Genomic DNA, 18,420 nt, shown 5'->3' on the forward strand with positions numbered 1-18,420 from the left:
TGTATTCTGTGACCTTGCTGAACTTGTTTACTAGTTCTAGTAGCTGTGTGTGTGTGTGTGTGTGTGTGTGTGTGTGTAAGAACTCCTTAGGGTTTTCTACATACAGAATCATGCCAAAGTTTTACTTCTTCCTTTCCAATAAATGCCTTTTTTTTTTTTTTTAACCTGACTGCTCAGGCTAGAATCTCCAGTACAATGTTGAATAGAGGTGAGGAGAATGGACATTCTTGTCTTGTTCCCAACTTTAGGGAGAAGGCATTTAGTTGCTCACCCTCAAATATGAGTTAACTCCTTGTGTTTTGTATGTTTTTCCTATATACCCTTTATCAAGTTGAAGAAGTTCTCTTTACCTAATTTGCTGAGAGGTTTTTTTGTTTTTTTAAATCATACATGGGAGCTGAATTTTGTCAAATGCTCTTTCAGCGTCTATTGCGATGACCATGTGGTTTTGTCTTTGATTTTATCAATATGATGTACGACATTAAGTGATTTTAGGATGTTAACCCAAACTTGCAGTCCTAGGATAAATCCCATTTGGTCATAATCCTTTTTATATGTTTCTGGACTTGGCTTCCTAATATTAGACTGAAGATTTTTGTGTTTACATTGATGAGAGATATTGGGCTGTAGTTTAATTTTTTTATGATGTCTTTGGCTTTGTTATCATGGCAGTACTGGCCTCAGAATCAGCTGGGAAGTGTTTCTTTCTCCTGTATTTTCTGGAAATGTTTGTGAAGGCTTTGTATTAGTTCTTTTTATGCCTGACAGAATCTATCCGTGAAGCCCAGATGACCTGGGCTCTTCTTTGTGCCAAATTGTTAATCGCTAATTCAGTTTCTTTACTTGTTGGATGTCCATTCAGACTTTTCATTCTTCTTGAGTCAGTTTTGGTAATTTGTCTGTTTCTAGAATTTTGTCCATTTCATCTATGGTGTCTAACTTGTCTGCACAAAGTTATTCAGAGTATCTACTTAATTTCTGCAAGATCAGTTCTCAAGTCCCCTCTTCATTCTTGATTTTGCTACTTTGTATCTTCTCTCTTTTTCTTGGTCAATCTAGCTACAGGTTTCTCAATTTAGTTGATATTTTCAATTAACCAGGTTTTGGTTTTGCTGATCTTTTCTACTGTTTTCTGTTTCATTGACTTCACTCTAATCTTTATTTCCTTCTTTTTGCTCGCTATGGGTTTAGTTTGTTCTTCAGTTGCTGGAATCATAAGGTAGAAACTTTAATTATTGCTTTGAGATCTTTCTCTTTTTCTAATATAGACATTTAAAGCTATAAATTTCCCTCTTAGTACAGCTTAGCTGCATCACATGAATTTTGATATGTTGTGTTTTCTTTTTTAAATTCAGTTCACAGTATTTTCTGACTTTCCCTTGTGATCTCTTCTTTGACCCATGGACTACTTGAAAATCACCTGTTTAATGTCCTATGTACTGTACATGGAAAGAAAGAGGGGCCCAAGGAGGACTCCAAAGTTTGAGCCTGGAGCAACTAGAAGGATGTAAGTGCTCTCGAGTAAGACAGGGAGGAGTACAGGCAGAGTGGATGCGGAGGCAAGAGCAGGAGTCAGGTCCTGACCCTGTGGGGTGGAAATGCTCACTAAACAGTCATGTGGAGATGTGGAGAAGGCAACTAGCTATGCAAATACTGAGTCTTGGGAGCAGCCCAGGCTGGCAAAACAAAACATAGGAGTCTTCAGGGTATGTATGGTATTTAAAGTCACAGGACTGAATAAGGTCACCAAAGGCGTAAGTGTAGACAGAAAAGAGAAAGTTTACACAGTGAACTTAGAGACGGTTTCAGGAAAGAGACTGGTGTTCTGTTAGGTATGTTAGGACATTTAGAATTTGATCTGGCAAGGACAGAAGCCAATTCAAGCACTCTATAAAGCCATGGGTGCGAAACAAATGTCATCACATGATAACGTCAAACCTGTGACTAATGGTGGCATTAATGATAACAAGATAATGATATCAAGAGACCCAGGTCTCCAGATAAATAGACATTTTACAATATAGATTTATTAATGCCAGGCTTACTGCATATATATTTACTAAAATTATAATATCCTTAAATTATCCACGTTACTAAAACAAGATCCTTACCCCCACACACCTGTGTTTTTCTTTACCCATATGCCTCTCTACCATTCTCAGTCATTCAATATGTATCTCTTCTGAAAACTGTGACATGAAAGTAAACAAGCAAAACCATTATCCCTCCAACCAGAGAGCCAAAGGAAGAAATAAAAGAGAATATGCTTATTCCAAAGCAGGTATCTTAATCTCTTCACCTTGTTAGGGTTTACAACACTCCATTCCTTCAAACTCTGTGTTGAAGAACTGGAAGAAAGACACAATACAGAAGAAAAATGGGTCAAGTGAGGAAATTGCTTTCCAACTGAAATGTGAGATTGAACAGGAAGTAGTAGGAAGTAGTTGAATTAGACAGAAGACAGACAGTTATCATACACTGCTCATATATATCAAAGGCACCTTACTTCTAGCTTATCCCATTAATAACTAAAGCATCCTAGTGTCAAGGTGACACAGATTTTCATTAAAATGCCTTACTTTTTATAATTTGAATCAAAACTAGAATCCCTTTAAGCAGGCTTAAAATTTTCAGTAATGTTAAATTTCAAACAATGTTTTAAGAAAAACCTGCTGCTGTGGCAGAAAAAAAAGTAATCCATAAGATTTCAGGAGATCTATGTTTGTCTCACAGACATGCTCCTGCCTCAGCTGCATTCTGGATGCCAGACTTAGAAATCAGGGAGAAAAAAGAATTCACTATCAGGTTTTTCCAAGAGAAATAACATTTCTTATAAACACATCAAAGTTATTTTTCTTTCAATGTACTTTTAGAGCCCAAAATGATACTACTGATATTGGGGCTATCTATGAACCCATTAGACACAGGTAATTTATGTTAACATTTGGTAAATTTTTAAAATTAAAAGAAGCCAAATGCCACACATCAAATTTGGGGCCCCAAGCCATGCTGCGCAGCATGCGGGATCTTAGTTCCCCGACCAGGGATGGAACCCGTGGCCCCTGCAGTGGAAGTGAGGAATCCTAACCACTGGACTGCCAGGGAAGTCCTGATCTCTTAGATCTTTAATGGTAATAAAAATCACTCTGTCCATCTGAATGAGGGGGGACAACTGAACAGCCAGGAGCACAGTCCCAGCAATCAGGGAGCCCTGACCTCTCTGAGGTGCCCTGGTTTCCACATCTATTGATGAGAATAAAGTAGGTAATGTATTAAGTGCCCTGTACTTGGCACACAACAAGCACTCAAAAAAATATAGCTATTATGAAGTTTGGAATCCTTTCTCCAGTTGTGGTTTTATATCCTCAGAGCAAACAGGCTTAGCAAAACAACAATACATGGAAATGAAAGAAAGCACACTGTTCATCCTATTGCCTCAAGATAAGCCTTTACTCCCATCTCTGAAGTGCAAAGTTTCAGGAGAGAAAAAAAAAAATGAAAAGAGCAAATGAAAAAAGCGGAGGGGGAGGGTTACAGGAAAGACAAATAAAAGGCAAGAAAAACTTCTGAGTAATCCTAAAGGCTGAATTCTGAAATCAATGTCCACTAATTTGAGATTTAGTTGGAAGACCACAAGCTAAAGAGAAAAGCCCATTTTCTTAGGCCATGGGATCTACATAATCAAAATTCTGCCATCAAAGGCTAAATAGGGGGCTTCCCTGGTGGTTGAGAGTCCGCCTGCCGATGCAGGGGACACGGGTTTGTGCCCAGGTCCGGGAAGATCCCACATGCCGCCGAGCGGCTGGGCCCGTGAGCCATGGCCGCTGAGCCTGCGCGTCCGGAGCCTGTTCTAGGCAACGGGAGAGGCCACAACAGTGAGAGGCCCGCGTACCGCAAAAAAAAAAAAAAAAAAAAAAAAAAAGGCTAAATAGGCATATGTGTAAACTAATTAACCACATTTAATAACTGTGCTAAAAGAGTACTTAAATTATAGTTAACATAAATTGATTTTAAGAAAAAGAATTTTGACAACATCCTTTAAAAATTCGATCTGATTTCCAGAGTCCCCCTAGAGGAGTATAGAAAAATACATTTAATATATGCTAACCAGACATTGTGGATTGGCCAGAATGATCCTATTAGTTATAACACTCATTTTTCCAATGGCTAGTATCTAATGATAGTCACCTGATCTGTGAAAGGCAAACCAGGAATTATACCTAAAGTTCAAATGTCGTTAAGAAATGTCACATATTACTTCTTTACAATTTTGTTGGTGGCACTTACTGGCAATGCCCAGAGACCTGGAAAGAGAACTGCCCATTCCTACAGGTACCCACAGAAAACACAGTGCAAAGCATTCCACCGAGGACTGTTAAGATGGACTTATCGCATAACTCTACTCACACCTGCAGGTGCATCCCGTGCTCCCATGCTGGGCTGACTAGCTGAAAATATGGTGGGGCACTATCCTAAAAAGACTAAAAAAAAAAAAAAAAAAAAAAAGGCAGAGGAAAAGTAGTCATTATCAATCTCTTCCCTTCCCCCTATGATAATCTGTGGAAGCAACATCTCTGAAGAAACAAACGACTCAAAATTGAAATTTTTTAACCTTAGTATCCACAAAATACTGTAGATATTACAAAGACAAAAACATTATTATCCCTGCTATCAAGGAACTCAAAACCTAATAGAGAAATGATGATGATAATTAAGGCTTTTTTGCAAAGCACTAATCTATAAGTGGCTATGCTGGGGTTTAGAGTCCAAAATGAACAGGGAGAATAAATAGTGCTCATCAATTAAATGCAAAACCATAATACATACAAAGGTACAACAGTGGCTAAAGTTCTTATTCATCACCTGAATGTGGCAAATAAATAATATTTTTGTCTGTTTTAAAGCTTCCCCACCCCATTCTAGAGGAGTAAAAAAAGAAAAAAGTCTATTTTGTTGCTTTAATTTTTTTCTTTGTTAATAAAGAACATATTATCACTTCTAATAAATTCACCTAACTTAAAAAGTTCTAGTAACTTCAACACAGCCACCATGAACACTGGTATACTACTTACATTATAATCTGATCTCATATTTTCTGGAAATACTTAAGATTTGTTTTCTCCCTTTCTTTTGTCAATATTCCATATCCATAAAGTTTACAATATTATCTGGGACCGTTATATAAAGTCTGAGTTAAGATTTTTTTTTTTTTTACAGGGATGGTACTAAGAAAATTCAATTTCGTTGAGAGTACTCACCATAATTAACAGCAGAACCCTATTATTACATGGCTCATTACATACTGGGATTTATGCTTGTGAGTCAAATCCCCACCCCAGAACCTCAAACAATAAACTCTCCTAAAACTGCTATATTATGTGCCATCTTTCCCCGATCAGCGTTTTAAAAGGACTCATTTATGTATTTAATCAAACAGTTTAACAATAGCTTCTTTATTTACTTAATTTAAAGCCTCTCTGGAACATCCCCGAAAGAGCAGCGAGCACAGTGTGTCTGACCTCTTAGAATTCTTTCTTTCCAACAGCCCACACCAATCATTTGGTATTATTTTGTCCTGCTGATTTTTCCTAACACCGTTTCAGTGTGCCCCTACCATTATGCTTGTCCAAGCTCGCATCGCCTGACAGACAACCACAACAGCCATGGTTTTCATGCTTCCAATCTCCCCTCCAACCATCCACTGTGTATCAGCTCCATGCAAGTTTCTAATCTACCACTTGGTTCAATATCATGCCCATCAACAACCATCAAAAGTTCCTAACCAGCCAAAGAATGGAGATTCTACCCATATAACCCCTTCTAAACCTCACTGCCAACATGAAAACTCCACGTACAGCTAGGTCTCGGTGTTCACTTATTCAATAAAAATACTGAGCTCCAGCTGCTATGGTTAGGTACTTGCCAAAATGTTCCCCAAACATGGCTTGCCCATTCGTCTCCTTGTAGAATATTCTTTCCATCCAGCCAAATGCTATCTATCAATCTTCCAGGGCCCATTTCAAGTGAAGTTCTGCCTGACCACTGTGACCCATGGGTCCCCTCCCTCTTTCGAATGACTGGGCACTCTCTTTTCACATTCCCAAGTCTGTTCCACTGAACTACACTACAAGGCAGTACCAAAGGGAAAACAGTGTTTGGTGGTCACATAAGTCTGGGAAAGGCTGACTGGGCTAACGAAGGTAAACGTTTCTTCTGCTGCTGGACTTCTCTAAGCGTCCCACGTGCTAACATGCAGCTTCAAGAGGGGAGATGCGGAACACGGCTGTATAATTATATACCAACGTGGATTGCTGTGAACTTAAGGAAGCTTCACGACATTTAATTGGTATCTCAGTTTTTTGCTTTGTTTGTTTTTACTTGTTTGGTGCCTGCCTCCCTCACTAAGGACACCTCATGGAGGGCAGGGAGAGGTCAATCTTCACTGTGGCCACTGAACACAGAAGGTATTAAATTTCTGTAAAGGAAGGAACGACATGACCAGGCTTGGGCTTTAGAAAGTGGCTCAGACTCTGGCATCAGAGGACCTAGACATGTTATTAAGGCTCTAACTTCGGGCAAACTATTCAACTTCCATCAGCCTCAGCTTCCCAATCTAGAAAATGAACACAATATACTACCTACCTTACAAGCTGCTGCTGAGGAATGGAAAACATACGTAAAGTGCATCAGTGGGACACAGACCAGAGGAAAAGAGACTATAATCCAAGCTATTAATCCATGTGTGAGGGCTCTGAAGTAGACTGAGTGTAAATTCTGGCTTCACTTCCTACAAGCTGTAGGATCTTTTATTTCCTTCTCTGTCCTCCCTTTCCTCCTTTGTAAAATAGAATTAAAGCACCCATTTTCTGGGAGTGCTGTGAGGATTAAGTAAGATAAACACTCACATCCTTGGCACACTATCACACAGTAGATGCTCAAATGTTAGCTGTACCTATTTGAAGATTATTTTTAATCTGGGATCTGGCGACCTGAGAGGATGCTTCCTAACCCCCCAACATGCACACACAATTCTCCACTGTCCTCAGTGACTCAAATGTACTCGCTTCCACACAGCCAACATCTGCTTCCCTCACCTACCCCCAAAACCTCATTTAAAACATCAGCCTCCTGAAGAATAAAGCCTATTGCTGTAAATTCCCTTCCTACACTTCCCCCCCCCCCGTGCATTTCACATAGAGTGTGAGAAAACATGCAATCAAAGGAGTAATTCTACCCCACCCCCCCAATTCATGACGTTAACATCTTTTCACAGTCCCAATGGTTGGGAAGGTGATAAGTTTTGCCTCTGCTGCCATTTCCCAGCTTCAGACCTTAACTTTAATTCCTGGTTGCTATCTTAAGTTATTCGTTTATTAAAAGAAAAATTAAAAACAAATCTTTGGTAATAAAAAATAAACAATGCCTTTGACAGACTCAACCCAAGCAACTGATTTTAGCTGTGAGAAATCTTATCCTTAATAAGCCAGACTATACACATAAAATGAATCTGGCAAAACACATACGCCCAATAACCACCTCGGCACTAACCACGTTTGGCACTAGCCAGCCTGTGTGTTAGTAAAAGACTCAGTCACAGACGGGTTATCCCACCGCTAAGAATAATTTGACTTGATATTGTAGGTTTGCACTTCAGGCCTTCAGAGGAAGGGCATTATGAAATAGAACACTGTAATGATTTCTAAAACATTCTAAAGAAGGAAAACAGAGTAGGACTTTAGATTGAAGAAAAAAAGCTGTTCAGGTGTTTGTATTCTAGAGGATCATAGGGGATCACCTGGATTTATACAAGTAGATGGGTGTTCACAGAAAATGCTGTAACCTTATAACAAAGATGAGCTGACATGTCTGCACACTCTTCCATTTTCATATTTTTGTATAAAATTTTTTTTTAATTTTGTGTCAAAAACGGTTTATGAAAAAAAAGGTTTATGAGGAAGTAGAGTGGGATCTAAGCCACATGGTACCTATCTAGCCCATAGGCTCTCTTCTCTGGAGGACAGACTCCACAGGACTCTCTCCTTTGGGCCCTGTACACAAGGCCCAGTGGCCAGGTGATGTGTCTTCAGGCAGGTCATTACCCAACAGGATAGAAGTATTGCAACAAAGAGGCAAACGAGAGGGAGACCCTGAGACAGACAACCCGCTGCTCCTCATTTCCCACAGCAAATGTTGAAATCCATTGGCCTAGAAGAGACATATTTCAGAAGCTGTATTCTTGCCTACCCTTAACCATCACTACATCTTAGAAAACCAAAGTCCCAATGCGGAGCTGGAACTCAGAGAGCCACACAGAATATTAAGAGTTCAAAATAGCAGTGAACGCTGCTTTCCCAAGCCCATTCCTTCTGTTGTGGTTTGCAGCCACGGAGGGCTCAGGAGGGTGCGAACAACTATCCGTGCTACAGCAGGGATGTTTCATGGCTGGATGCCCAGATTGTCCAGCTCTGCACACAGCTCTATAGTCTCTGAGGGCTACAGAGGAAGAATGCATTCTTAACAAACAGCTCTCCATCCCTGCAATAGCTTCTTCATTCTCTGAAAGCATGTGTGGCCAAGAAAAGAATTCATTTTTAGTAAAACTCCAAAAATAGCACAAAGGGTATGAATTTTCACCATGTTTTTAACACGCAAATCCTTGTCACATTCCAGTTGGAGAACTGAAAAATAACTATTTTACTTTTCATTAAATAAGTTACAGTTCAAATACATAATCTGCACAAGAGAAAAGTTACAGGATTATTTTAATCAAGTTATTCAAACAAGTTCACTGGGCAAGGAGTACACATTTTTTGGTTTCAATGTCAAACATACATTCTCTATGTAAGCTTTTATAGTTATTTCTGACAACAAGGAATCTTTATATTTTTAAGTAATTATATTCCTGAAGAGTTGTGTATAAGCTGAATGTTTATGATTGAAAACATCTTAAAGCTTATGTATATTATTTTGCAAAGTAAAGAATGTTCTCCTCATGAATGCACAATTATTTAAAAGCTAATTTGATCTACTCAATACTCTGTAATGACCTATATGGGAAAAGAATCTAAGAGTGGAGATACACAGATAGATAGATAGATAGATAGATAGATATACACACACACATACACACACATATATATACCTATATATAACTGATTCACTTTGCTGTGCAGCAGAAACTAACACAACATTGTACATCAAGTATACTCCAATAAAAAATTTAAAAATAATAAAAGCTAATTTGTAAAAATGTAGATAGTCATGATCAGACTGGCTTAAAGAAAGAAAATCTGTAAAATGTCCTAAAAAAAAAAAAAAGGCCGCTTCATACTCTGCTCCCTCTACTTACATCTATGGCATCTTCAAACAAAATTAAGATGTTAACTGTCTTAATTAAGCAAATAAAATCCAGTCACCTTCACCGTGAAGCAAGTTATCATACAAAATAGACCACGACACTAATACTCTTTGAAAAGATTTCCTTACAGCTCACCTAATAAATAAATAAATAAATAAATAAATTTAAAAAACATCAGAAGAGCCTCTGAAATTAAGCTGGAATAAAAGGTAAAAACCCACCTGATTGTCTCAAAATCAGGAGTAAGAAGCCAAAACAGTTTTAATCACAGAAAAAGAAAAGCAAAACAAACAGACAAAAACAGAGTTACCTGGTTCTTGCCCACTTACAGCTCTGCCTCCTCAGGGCTCCACCTCCTGCTCCCTCAGCCTACCCAGGTTCCAAGGCTTTCTATAAATCTGTCCCTTGTCATATTCCCTTGCTACCTCTCCATTTCTCATGCTTTCCACACAGGCTTCAGTTGCTCTGGCTAAGTAATCTTTGCTTGCTCCATCCCCAAATCTTAACTAACTCATATGCTATTCAGATATGTGGAATAGCCTCAGACTTCACATCCAATCCATTTTCTTTCTTACAAAATCTTCTCAGATATCACCTTTACACAATAAACCCTGACTGAGAGGTCCATATCATGGAAAACATAAGCATGCAATCTCATGGATCTAATTCCTACTGGGGAAGGCCAAAAATACCCCCCATAAAATAGTCTTTAAAATGGCTCTCAGCCTTAAAATGTTAAGTTGTTAAAGAAGTTATATGATGTCAAAGACATTCTATATGCTCAAATCAAATAACAGAGAAACAGACTTTCACTAGTACTCTCTCTTTTTTTAAGTTTAAAATTAGCATCACTTTCTTGAGTCAAGCAATAGTAAGTTTACATTCAGGACCTTATCACCCCCACTTGGAGTTTGGGAAGTAATGCAAACAACCCATTCTCAGCCAGTGCTGTAGGAATTTTATCTTCCATTTCTTTCCAACTGAAAGCTCTCTTCAGTAAGGAAAAAGGCTGCCGCCTTTCCAGCCCTGACCTCCTCCTCCTCCAGCTTGGTTTTGGAAGTGAGCCAGATGACAGCATTTGCAAAAGCACAAATTTATCTCCGTAAAGCCGGCTGTTTAACAGAAAGGTGGTGGTGGTGAGAAATACTGTAATTTAAAGTTTCCTATATTCCCTCCATGGTTTAGTTATAGTTAATCATTGAGAGTCAAATGAAACAATTTGCTCCACTTTCTCTCAGAATCAGCACTCTAAGGCAACTATTTGTTCCAAAATTCCTGAGCCAACTAAGTATAAACATAAACCTGTTACAAAATAATCTTTGTCAAAGTGTTAAAACATATGCCACTTGAAAAAGAACAACAATAAACACTGTGAGGAGGAAAACCTAAAATCAACTTTGACGTGTACCCCAGGTTACTACTAAAATATTTAAATGCCAGAATCCAAAACGAAGTGGTTAGGATTAAGTCTCATGACAGCCTCAGTGTCAACTTTATTTCATTTCATACCTTAATAGTAAATCAGAGGTACCAAACAGTAAGGTCTCTGATTTGGACAAGAATATGAAAGACTCAGAACAAAGTAACAACTATTCAGACGTTTATCATCTGTGAACACCAATAATAAAATTAATTCGGATAATACAACTGGGTTAGTCATTTTGAAAACCTCATTTTGCATCATTTCCCCCAACAAAGCATCCTAGGAGTGCCACAAAGAAAGGTGTTCAAAGACCTTCACCACCTTCCATGGTTCTGGAATAATGTAAATTTTTTCAAGGTGCCCTCTGCCAACCAAGTTCATCTGGCCTGGGGCTACGTTTTATCCTCTATTCCTTCATGTAGTATTGAAGGAAGTCTGGAATCTATGCGTAGAATTGTCGCACCCCCTACACATTTCAAACTGGCCACCACTGTCTTCGAAGATCACTCAAGCCACATTTCCAGTGCCTCAACTCATCCCCATAGTTACTCAATTCTAAATGTAGGAAATAATTTGCATAAAATAAGCCTCCTGCGGGGTCAAATTACGTTCAGAGACGTAGCAGCCTCTACACAGTGATCATCAAACTGGCCACCTACACCGCAGCACATCCACGTGAACACCGGATACAGGAGAAAACCCGAACCTCAGCAACACAATGGATTAAACCAGCCAGACGCCTCCAACTTGCAACTCCTTAAAGACGCTGAAGTTGGACATCTACAGAGCACCATTTTGAGTTCAGAATCTGCAGTTCATGCCTAGACATAACCGCGCAGACCACTCAAATGGAGGTTCAATCTGACAGAGGCAAAGGTTCGAGACAGTCGCACTCATTTTGCACAGAATCCCTGAGGCTGTCGAGCGTCTTACACCGAAAGAGGTGCAGCCAGGATCTGCGGCTCCTCCTCCCCCGCCCCGCGACGTGGAGGCAGCAATCCTGCATCTTCCGTGAGATTCCCAAAGCTGCGTGTAACCTGCAAGCGAAAGGTTCTCCACCGAGTTAACGCGCAGGGAACCCCTGTATCTGCATCTGCACATTTAACAGGCACGAATCTATTAATGAATCTCATCCACCAGGCAAAGGTGCAGACGAGGCGTCGCTCGAGCGGGGGTGGCCCCGAGGCGCTCGGGTTCCGCGCTCCGAGAGCGGGGCAACTGCGGGTCGGCTCCCGTCCCCCGTGCGCATCGCCCTGCAGCCTGCAGCGCGGCGAGCAGCCCACCTGATTCCAGACCCGTGGGAGGTCGAGGGGCTCCTCCACGCTCGCCTAGGCACGCCCGCGCCTGCTCTCCCCCAAACAACGGCGCGGGAGGCCCCACACCGAAAACGTTTGGGTTCATGCATGCCATCAGAAATGCAAAGCCCGCGGGTGACTGCTCAGGGGAGCCAATTCCACCAACCGCATCGTTTCCAGACACCACACACGCAACCGCCGTGTGGCCGCGCCGACCGTGCCGATCGCGCAGGGCACCGCGAGCCTCTCTCCCCGCGCGCGCCCGCACCCGGCCCCGCGCAGCCGGCAGCTCCTCCCGCCGCCCTGCGTCGCTCACCCTTCCCGCCGGGACCCGCGACCCCTCGCGCTCCGGGTCCGGCCGAACAAAGGCGACGCCAACGGCTCCGCCGACTGCGGCGGCTCGGAGGCCCGGCCCGCGCTCACCTGGGATCCGTCCCCGGCGGCGGCGGCGGCTCCTCGGCGGGGCTCCGGCGGCGCGGGCCTGGCGGCGGCGGCGGCAAAAACGACTCGAGCAGCCGCCCCGGGGCCTGCGGGGCGCTCGGGCGGCGGGGGCCCGCTCAGCGCCGGCGCCGCGGGCTCAGGTCCCGGCGCGAGCGGCGGCGGCGGCGCGGGCGGGTGGGCGGCGACGCGTCCCAGCGGGTCCAGGTCCGGCCCCGGCGACGCCGCGACGCGCCCTCCTCCTCGCACCAGCAGGCGGGACAGCAGCTCCGGCGCGGCCCGGGATCCGAGGCGGCGGCGGCTGCGCTCGGCGCTCTGCTTTCGGCCGGCTCCGCTCCCTCCGCCTCCGGCTCGGGCGGGCCCGCGGCGGCGGCGGCGGCAGGAGCGCGGCAGGCGCAGGGACTGCCCTGTCAGGCGCGGTGGGGGCGGCCGGGGCGGCGCTCAGGGCTGCGGGGCGGCAGGGCCGACGGCGGCGGCTGCGGCTCCCGGGGCCGTCGCGCTGAGGTGCGGAGCTGCCACCGCGGCCATCTTGTTGCTCTAACTGACAAGAACCCCCCCTCCCCCCGCTCCAGCCAGACGGGGCGCTCGCGCCCCCTTCCCCGCCCCGCCTTGGCCTCCAACAGGAAGTCGTCCTGGCCCCTGGCACGTGACTCCACCGTATCTGCATACCGGAGGGCCAACTGGCCAATCGGCACTCTAAACCCGAGCTCCGCCCCCGCGCGCCCCTCCCCGGCCCATTGGCTACTTCCAGATAAGCCACGCCCCCTTCTCCCCCCTTAATACCCGCCAGCACTGTAGTTCCCCAGACCGCGCGGGGAGCGCGCCAGGGTGCTGGCGGGTACGCGCGAGTCACGAGGGATCGCGCTCTGCTTGGGGTGCGTGGAAACTCGCGCGGCGTCATTCCTTGTCTTAGGTTGCTGCGAGTCTGCATTAGCGCGGCTCAACCGCGGGGCGAAGACCCGGCTCTGTGCGCCCGCTCGGTTTCCCCAGCCGGCCGGCCCCCTGCGGCTCCCGAGCCAGGGTTTTGCGCTGTATTTTCACCCGTTGGCGCTGGCCTTCTATGCGGCGGAACCCGGAGACGGCCCGGGCGCGCGTCCCGCCCGTGCCGTGCACACGCCCTGCACCTCCCCACCGTGCACACACACGTACACGCGCCGGCCGGGGCCAGGGAGCATCCTGCTCGCCGCCCGCCTCCCAACCTGCCTCTGCGCGCCCTCTGCGAACCAAACAAGCCTCGCTGCGAAACAGCCCCCGGGAGACGTCCCTGTCCCCGGAGCGCGAGCATCCCGCCCCCACCGCGCAAACAGCTGTTGGGCCGAACCCGGGCGCTCCGGCTCCCACCGTCCACGGTTCCTTCCCGGTGCTCTGCACCCGGTAGTGGTCCTCCATCCCGCCGCTCCTCTTCCATGTACACTAGTCATTAATCGTGGATAAGGTCAGGAGCGATGTGCAATTTAAAAGTCCCTTTTTAACTTTCGGTTCAAGTCACGAGAACATATTGAAACCAAGATTTCTCTCCATTTTCGTGAAGCGTGGTGGAAGCAGGCCAGCTTTCCCCTTTGTGCGGTGGAGGCTCAGCGGTGCTACTTGAAAGTTGCTCGTGTTGGAGACCATTCCCTATCTACGTGTCCCCGTCTTGAAGAGCAGATGACACGTTACTTTCGCAGTGCAATTTTGTTACCGCGAGTGTCTTGCTTTGAAACGTCTGTGGATGAAAGAGACACAACAAATTCCCCTTTCTCGATTCCCTTCGGGGTCCCATGAGCTCGGCGCCCTCCTTTCTTCTTACTGCCATATTTTAAGCTCTCCGGTAGTCAGAGTCACAAAGCACGCTCTAAAATCATCTTCAAATGTCTGTCTGTGCTGGGTATTTCGCCTCCCGAAAACCCTCATCACTTAGAAAGATTTGAAGTCAGCCGGAGCTGACATAGAGGCTTCTGCCTTTTCCACTCAACGTTTTATTTACATTAATTTGGTTCTTGACTTCGGAGAAACCTGCATCCTTTGTATTTCTCAAAGATAAAGGTATCATCACATGCTCCAGGAGGGAGCTCAAAATAATAACATCTTCAAAATATTCAGCGTCCACTAAGTAGACTGCTAAATCAATGAGAAATCCAGATACCTGGGTGGACCCATCATTGCAATAAGCAGAACTTCGCTTTTTGGAAAACTGAACCAAAATTACACGATTTAATATTGGTCCTTGATGTTGAATTTGTGACTGTAACCTCTCAACTTTTCTCCATCTTGTTCTTTTTACTGTCCCCCTCCCTCAGCTTAAACCAGGCAAAATAATTGTCCTCTCCTATTATCTTACACTGTAAACACCTGGAGAAAAGGCAGCACTTATATTGACCATAGTTTCTGAACCAAAAATTAGACTCATGGTTTGGCATGTGGGCCTGTAGCAACAGAAAGAATACTTGAAATTAGGGCTGATCCGGAAACATTGAGGTATGTGATGGCCATGAGTGTGGAGACTGCAGTGTCACTTATCAGTGGCTATTTGGGCTGAATAAAGTATGAGCAGCCCCCAGGCAAAGTTGTAAAATGGGTCAGTGCATATTTGGGGTCTGTTATCCCTTTATCAGCCCTGCCACTACCACCTCATAACTAAGGTATGGGTTATAATCTATAAAAATGGGCAAACCCCACAGAATTACATGTAAGAGGATTAAATATTAAGTGTAGCTCTTAAGTTAAAAGGTCAAGGGACTTTCCTGGTGGTCCAGTGGCTAAGGCTCTGCACTCCCAATGCAGGGAGCCTGGGTTCAATCCCTGGTCAGGGAACTAGATCCCACATGCTGCAGACAAGAGTTCGCATGCTGCAACAAAGACCCGGTGCAGACAAACAAATATGTTTTATAAATTTCTAAAAAAAAAAAAAAAATGTCAAGTAGTTAAGGACAGATGGAGAAGACCTGGCTGGACGCATCTGGGAGAATGTAGGAGGCAAGCCTGGGATAAGTGTGTGGAAGGTTTGGAGGTGAATTTTTGTTCCATTCAAGGAAGAATCATGAGAGTTATCCATAGAAACTCTAGCTTGAAATGTAACAAGATGCCACATCTCTTTTAAGCAGAAAGACAGGCTGATCACATCCTCATCTCCATAGATATTGCAGAATAAATGACTGCATTGGGCACAAAGGTTGAATTAGCTCAGTGGTTCCCAAAGTGTGCTTTTTGGACCAGCAGCAGTATCAGCATCACCTGGGAGCTTGTTAGAAATGCAACTTCTTGGACCCCACTGCCAGATCTGCTGAATCAGAAACTCGGGGGTGGGGGTAGATATCTGCAGCTTAATAAGCCCTCCAGGCGATTCTTTTTTCTTTTTTTTTAGTCTTTTTTGAATTTGTTGCAATATTGCTTCTGTTTTATGTTTTGGATTTTTGGCCACAAAGCATGTGGGATCTTAGCTCTCTAACCAGGGATTGAACCCGCACCCCCTGCACTGGAAGGCAAAGTCTTAACCACTGGATCGCCAGGAAAGTCCCCCTCCAGGTGATTCTGATGCACGCTAAAATTGGAGAATAAAAAATAATAAAGGGCACGTTTCCTTAGGGTCCTATTTGTGTGCGATACTTGCCTGCCCTCCACTCCCAGCTACTTCCAACCACACAGGGCTGCTTTGCTTCCTCCTGAAGCCCCTGCTTACATCCTCCTACCTATGTTGACTTTGCAAGTAGAATTTGCATCCTAACAGTGGACTCTAAAAGGAAAAAGCTTCAAGACTCAACAAATGATTGCTTTTCAATGAAAATGTAATGGAGAAGGGCTGCTAATCACCAAGCAGATAGCTACCGACTTGGCCTTAAAAAAAAATGTGATGAATGGTGGTCCGGTGGTTAAGACTCTGTGCTTCCAATGCAGGGGGAGCGGATTCAATCCCTGGTAAGGGAACTAAGATGCCACGCGGTGTGGCCAGAAAAAGAAAAAAATATGATGAACTTAAAAAGCCTCTTAGGCAGGCAGCGACGCATGGCGTGTTGATTCTCGAACTCTGTTCATAAGAATCACCACGGTAGCTTGTTTAAAATACAGATTCATGTGGGTCTAAGGTGAGGCCTGTGAAGCTGCATATTTAACCACCCCCCCCCCAAGTGGTTCTGGTGCAATCGTCCTCCCACTGCACTGAGGAAGATACTGGAGTAGAGACCAGAATCTTAAGATATGAGCAAGGCTGAATCTCAGCACCACTGCTCACTGGCTGTTTGACCTTAGGCAGTTTTCTGGGCCTGACCCTTCTCCTTTGTACTCCTCACTGAGTTAGAGATTCTCACTGAACAATTATTGAACCTGTGTTATGTGCCAGGCAATGGACTAGGTGCTGGGGATTTAAAGTTGAAAGGCATGGTTGGCTTAGCATTACAATACATCCATGGTGCTGAAGGGGGCAGGAGGGGAGACCCAGGTCATTCTGGAGTGCTCAGAAAGACCTCCCAGAGGGCCCTCTGATCTCAGTCTTGAAGGATGCAAGGGGAGCCATGGTTAGAATGCTGCAATGACCAGGAGCTGATGGAAGGGTATTGAAGACAGAGGGAACAGCCAGTGGAACAGAAATAGAAGAGAGCAGCATAGCACTTTCAGGGGGCTGCAGAGGGTCAGTAGGGTTGGAACACCGAATGTGTAAGGAGAAGTGGGAGTGGTGAGCGGGGGCCAGGTTATAAGGAGCATATCATGTCACATTAAGGACGTTTGGACTTTATATCCTGAAGGCCATGGAGGGCCCTTAAATGATTCTAAACCTTATACTTGGCTGTCCTAGAGATCTCTCTGGGAACATTGTGGATGACAGGGAGAAGAAGGATAAGACAGGGAAGGTAAGGCAGGGGGTGATGGCACAGGGTAGGACGCCCACAAAGTCATGCAGCCAGGAAATGAGAAACCGTGGAAGGAACTAGAGTGACACTAGAAGTCAAACAGAAAGGATCCCTTTGAAAGATAATTTTAACTCCAGTGGACTCTGGGGGCGGGGGTTGGGGTCTGGTATATACATATAGTGAGTAAGGAAAATGGTAAAGGGCGATGCCCAGTTTTCTTGCTCAGTGAGAGTTCGGAGGATGGTGAGAGAGGGGCTATAGGAAGAGGAGGAGGTTGAGCTAGAGGCCTTAGGTGGGACTTTGGGAAACAAGGGGTGGGTCTGCTTGGGTCCGTTTGCAGTTGGAGGCACCGGGGGACAGCTAGTGGCATGGTCAGATCTGCAAGTGAGGAGAGATGTCTGGGCTGGAGAGATCTTTCTGGGGTGGTCTGCATAGGGGTGGATGTTGAAGGCAGGGCATAGATGATTAGCTGGGGGTGTTGGTTAGGAGGGAAGATGTGAAGGCTGAGTACTGAGACTGAGGGACACCAAGGAGGAGGAGAAAGCCCTAAAGGAGTCTGAGAAGGGATCGTCCGAGATTCGGAATCCTCGGTGGTGACCCCACGGAACTGGAGAGGCTGGAAGGGGAAGGAGTTTGAGGAAGGACTCGGTGGTCGATGGTGTGACTGCAAGGCCCACATGGTAAGGACAGGAAGGTGTCCACCAAACTGGGCAACGGTGAGGCCATTTAGTCCTCAGCAGGGGCGGTGGGGGAGCCGGGGGCAGCAGGCTGCAGAGCGAGCTGGAAGGGTGAGCACATAGTTGAAGTGTGATCCCCCAAAAGGATTTGCTGGAGTCCTAAACCCCAGTGCCTCAGCATGTGAGGAACAGGGTCTTTGCAGATAGAGTCAAGTTAAGGTGAGGTCTTTGGGGTGAGCCCTAATGCAATATGGCTGGTGTCCCTGTAGAAAGGGGAAATTTGGACACAGACATGCACACAGGGAGAACACCATGTGAAGATGAAGCCAGAGATAGGGGTGATGTGCCTACAAGCCAAGGAAAGCCAAAGATGCCAGGAGAGAGGCGTGGAACAGATTCTCCCCAC

The 18,420-nt window shown here is 45.0% G+C and overlaps 1 protein-coding gene across 12 annotated transcripts in view; it reads right to left on the reverse strand.

Moving 5' to 3' along the window:
- Positions 1–13,103, reverse strand: part of TNRC6C (trinucleotide repeat containing adaptor 6C) — a 129,639-nt gene extending 116,536 nt beyond the window's left edge. For 3 of the 12 annotated variants that reach the window (XM_022589481.3, XM_089901610.1, XM_022589484.2), the window contains exon 1: positions 12,500–13,098. The gene's annotated coding sequence lies outside the window, so the exon portion shown is untranslated. Of the gene's footprint in view, positions 1–12,499 lie in introns of all 12 variants that reach the window. The other 9 variants (XM_022589483.3, XM_089901611.1, XM_022589485.3 and 6 more) reach the window with 5 other exon arrangements.
- Between the last annotated feature and the right edge of the window lie 5,317 nt (positions 13,104–18,420).

Source organism: Delphinapterus leucas, chromosome 19 (assembly GCF_059928025.1).
Source record: "Delphinapterus leucas isolate spDelLeu-1000000601 "Yukka" chromosome 19, BTC_Dleu_Yukka2, whole genome shotgun sequence".
In the NCBI taxonomy this organism is placed as follows: domain Eukaryota; kingdom Metazoa; phylum Chordata; class Mammalia; order Artiodactyla; family Monodontidae; genus Delphinapterus; species Delphinapterus leucas.